Source organism: Pleurodeles waltl, chromosome 5 (genome assembly GCF_031143425.1).
Source record: "Pleurodeles waltl isolate 20211129_DDA chromosome 5, aPleWal1.hap1.20221129, whole genome shotgun sequence".
In the NCBI taxonomy this organism is placed as follows: Eukaryota; Metazoa; Chordata; class Amphibia; order Caudata; family Salamandridae; genus Pleurodeles; species Pleurodeles waltl.
The window spans coordinates 888,967,061-888,972,356 of NC_090444.1; positions in this window are offsets into that span (position 1 = coordinate 888,967,061).

Genomic DNA, 5,296 nt, shown 5'->3' on the forward strand with positions numbered 1-5,296 from the left:
CACTTTCACGGTCCAGCTTGGAAGGAGCCAGAACGTATTATGAACGGTACATGGAAAGGAAAGGTGTAACCGTAGTAGGGTTTATTTTTGTGAGATATATAATGTGATTGTGTTTGTTTTCCCTTCAGGTTTTTACGGTCTCAGGGCAATATATATGTGCTTTGATATGGGAAGGGTGGGTAGGTTAATTATGCTTTGAACTTTAGAAGAAAAGACATATTTGTGTTTCAAATAATGGCATTTCTTGTCAAATGGTGCTCTATGTGTATGCAGAGACCCAGAAGGTTGGAATATGTAAGTCACAGATGAATGAAGGCCACAGTGCTGCTGCTCATTAGCATTCTTGGTGGATGTAGGAGCTGAGATCATATCAAACATTCGCCCACTCTTTCACTGAAGCGTTCCTCCTTACAGAGACTGCTTAGAGCGAGGCCATTCAGCCCTTGCCTGTTGTACAACAACATGATCAAACGCTCACAGAGACCTCTGATTACAAACATTCTCCTCTTTGAGAACTTGAGCCTCTTTGTGAGTCGCATACAGTGTGTATTCTGTTCTCTCAGTTGACACTGGTCCGCCATTGCACGTCAATGAGACTGTCACAGTTACACAACGGAATTATTTCCTACAGAAAACGTATCTTTCCCCTCATACTATTAGACTCTCATTTTTGTATGTTCACTCCTTGTTCATGGTTTACAGCTTTCATTTTCCTGTAGATTTCTGTTCTTTGCATATTTCTTTATTTTAAATGAAGAATCCCTTTTTCAAAAGGATTAATACTTTATTAATCGCAATTGATATAGGTATTTTGTGTGAATAAACAACTTTTTAAATCTCTAATATGGAGATCTATTTATATTAGTTTCGTGAAGTGAAAAAATATTGGTATCTTGGTACTTAAATGACTATCTTTTTAAAGACGGATGCCTTAATTAAATATTATTATGATTAGTGTTAGGCTTTCATTGAATTTTCCTATTCTAGGGTAAGACATGGTAAAGTAATTGATCACGTCTTATGCAAAAAGGTTACTGTATTACATGAAATAACTTAAATGCAATCACTCGTGTGTGACTGTATTTTTCTTGTATAATTGCAAATCTTATTCTTTATGTTTTTTAGTATTGTACAGTTATATTTTTTCTAAATATGCATAGTTGCTTAATGGGCATAGTCGCCATATTTACACGTAAAATGCATTCTTGAGTTTGTAATATCCCTAAGAAACCAAAATTAGATTTGATTCCTGAATTGTTTGCCGATTGGAGGGCAATATAAAAGCAAAGATGACCAGAAAAGCAAAGATGTCCATTAACTAAGAATGTGCTATTAAGACTAACAATAGCAATAAAACTGTTATTTCTACAGCCTTTATCCATTAGACATTGTTTCCATATACCTGACAAACCTAATCATATTAGGTTACAGCCATTTGCTGCATAGATAAAATAATCATTATTGTTTGAAATGGAACAAATTTCAGTGTAATTTACCTATTTATCTGCATGCAATTTTAACCACCTTTACTGGCGTTGAGGTGAGAAAAGGGATGCTGTTGAGGCGAGTGCATTTATGTTGTGAGGATGATGCCTCTGTGAAACTGAATTGTGAGTGTGATCAATGTAAAGTAGCAGATCTGAGCTCTGTAAGACTTGCTTGGGGCGGCCCAGGCCAATCAGGGAACATTGGGCTCCAATTGTGGCAGCTGGAGTCGCTTAACACTGATATCTTGGGCCCATCACGCAAAATAAATGATCAAGTACTTTCCTTCAGCACTTGAATCTCACTGATAACGTGGCAGGGCATTCTAAGGTGTCCTCAAGCAGGTTGAGGGGATTAGACACTCAGAACATAGTATAACTAAGCACTACCACTAAATTAGCCTACCTCTTTAGTACTTTCATACACATATACTTAATTACTACAACACATAAAGTAAGGATATTCAAAGAAAAACAGAACTCTCCACCTTTTTCCTAGCCAGAGATATGACCTCAAAATATATTTATAGCATCTATGCCCTAAGAGCATTCTTTGATGAATGGGGTTCGAGGTTCTTTGGTCTGTGGTCTAGGGACACCATCCACGGTCTCAACTTTAAAAGGCATACACAGTCTCTGCGTTTTTCTAGCTACCGCTTGGCAGCCACCTGCTCTGGTTGCAGCAATTTAAAGGTATCAGTTTTGAGTGTCATTACTGACTGAGGTTTGTGCTACTGTTCAAAGTGTGTAACAGTTTGATAAGGTTTCAATATGAGTACTATGAAACCTTTCCAGACCAAATAAATTACCCAATGACCTATCACCCTAAAAGGCAACAGAATTCCCATCCAAAATCCTGGCATGCAAACTGCCATTCAAAGGTGGGTATAGCTGGGGTGGCTCCTCCACAGGGGTAGAAGAGCGTTGCCCCCCACACCCGGTCCAGCAGCGGCAGCTGCAAACCTTTTCCCAAAATACGATTATGAACTGCGTTTATGATCGTGTTTTGGGAAAAGGGGCTGGGCCACGGGGTGACGTGCACTGAGGAGGATTGCACACCACTCCCTCTCAGAGCACATGTGTGTTTGGCCAGACGTCTTGGGCCGGCCAAACACACATGCGCACAGGGCTTTCTCCAGCCCAGCAACATGGTTGCTGTGTTGGAGAGAGCCTGCACAGGCTCTCAGTCTTCCTGGGAGCACCCTGGCTGGGTGCTCCCAGCCAATCCTGACTCTGCTTTGAGCAGCGTCAGGATTAGCTACAGGGCAGGGTGGAAGCCTGTGCCTGCAGCCATAAAGAGACTAAGCAGAGAGGATGGAGCGTCACAGGGCGGAAGAGGTAAGTGGTTTTCTTTTATTAGTATTATTATTTTTTATTTAAGTTAATTATCCACCCTACCCCTCGTGCGTGCAGCCCTGCCCCTTCTGTTAAGTGCAAGCCGCAACTGGGTATAGCACCTGATTCCAAATGATGGAAGCACAAGTCACAAGAGTCCACTAGGCCACAGGTCTTCTATCAGTGGACAAACGGTGGTCTGATGCGCAAATTGCATGATCACTGTAAAAGGCTCCACGTTTTGAAAAAGCCATTTAACTTTCACATCATTAGTCACAATTATATTTTCTATAAACTGCTCATTGGATTTGTACATGGTCAATGGACCTTAAATCAGTGCGGCCATACCGAGTTACTTTTCTGACTATCTCAAACTTCTTCTTCCCAGCAGACTGTCTTCAGTAGTGTGCTGTCCAGCTTCACCTTCCACAGCAGACATGCCTCTTCTCAATACAAGGCAGCTCCTGCAGTACTTCTAGATGGGTGTATGTCAGAGACTTGGCCCTAGTCTGACAAGAGTTTCACTCAAGTAGACTCCCAGGAAATCATTCCTCCTCAGATGTGCCAGTGTACAGGTCCTACCTTAGTCGTCAGGGATTCTTGAACAAACTACTAGTCAACCTTAATAAGATCCATCATCAGAGTTATCAAATAAACTATTTAGTCCTGTTTTACGATTGCATGGGTCTCATTGAATCAAATCCTGCTTGATCATTGCATGATCAGCTCATTTCAGGAGCATGGACAACAGAAGCCTCCCATGGGATGCTTCTAACCGACCCAGGTGCAGGAGTTTATTGAGAGCAGACAGTAGGCTATATCTCTTGAAGATGCAGATCAGGGATCAGGATAAAAAAGAGGAGGAGCTAGGCTACTCTGGCCCAAGCATTGCAATAAGATTCATAAAAAAAGCATCTCACTGCCACCACTGGAAGTACTGTGACCCTCTGCAGCAAAATCCAGGGGCAAGGAATGCACAAAGAGTGAGTACCCATGTTGACAGAGAGCTGGGCATCCTCACACAAAGCCCTCCAATCACTCCGATTGCTTCAGTCATGTGAAATCCAAAATGAATTCCTCCATTAACTCTTATTAATGCATACAGTCTTTACATTCAATGTACCTCAGACAAATAATGTGTACATACACACATGAAAATTAAATTCTTGTTAAGAGAGACTGGCAAACATTTTACACATCGGAGTCCGGTAGGCACCCCCTCACAAAGGAGATAAGGCCTATCCCTTCACTAATAACCACATCCCACCACTCAAATTGCCATAGATCCCCTGCAGTTACAGTATACATTAGCCACTGTGTTAAAGAGCAGTGCACTTTGGATATGTTCCCAACCCCTCATCGACCTCAAAGCATCATTTTAGGTCTCAGCCCAATTTAAAAGTGTGGACCTCAGTGAGCTTGCATAATTGTCAGGCTCACTGGGACAAAATGAAAACACACAGAGGCTGTGTAGGGTGAATGACAAAGGGCAAGAGACCATTCTAGGAATATTTTGACACAATAAGCACTAATGCCAATTTTAATTCCTTTATAGTGTTTTTTTAGGGCAATGCCTCAGAAACACCAGTGCAAAAATACATTTCTAAATAAGGTTTTATCTGAAACGTTTGAGAACACAATCAGACTAGCAGAGCCATTAGAAGTGGATTTTCTTTTATAATGTTTTCTATTCCTGATTACCTTCCTCAAGCAACACCCAATTTTCTGTCAGGGTGAACACAAAAATGTATTAAATTAACCTGTGATTAACTCTGGTTATTTGCCTCTAAGTTAGGCCTGATTGCTTTTGTGCCAATGTATAAAGTAATTATGCAATACAAACATTAATAGAGTGGTATCACAACACAACAAAAATCCCACACCAATTTAGAAACATAGAATTCTGTTGTTTTGTCTCATTTTATTTATTAAATTCTAGTCTATTTAGTTGAACCGGAGAGTTTCAAAGATTTAGGTAAATATACCACCCAAAAGCCCAAATCGCCACTCAAGGTAATCTGGTCATGCCAGGTTCAGGCTGCCCATGATGGAATGTGGGCCTGAGACAGGGACCAGGTTAGTCCTGCTGAAAAGGTTACCTTCTCAAAGTGCAGCACAAAGAGTCCAGAGTGTGGTGGAGGAAGCCATGAGGAGCATGGATCGCATCATAGATGGTTGTTGCTGTATCGCAAAGAGTAAGCAAAACATCAACAATGTTGCTGCTACAGCTTTGCGTCATCAGTCCCTGCAGGTTGTCAATGCTATAGCGGGAAGTGCAGATCTCACATTGCCGGTTGTCACCTGCAGTTGCTATAGTACGAAGAGTCAGGTCCACTAGAGCTTCCCATTGGCAGTCATCATGGATAGGGAGATCTGACCACAGGCAAGCCAGTTAATAGTTGCAGAGTGTTGTGGGCACATTAGCACATCCAAGAGCTTGGTTACAGTAAAATGCTTTTGCTTGCAAAATTCAGACT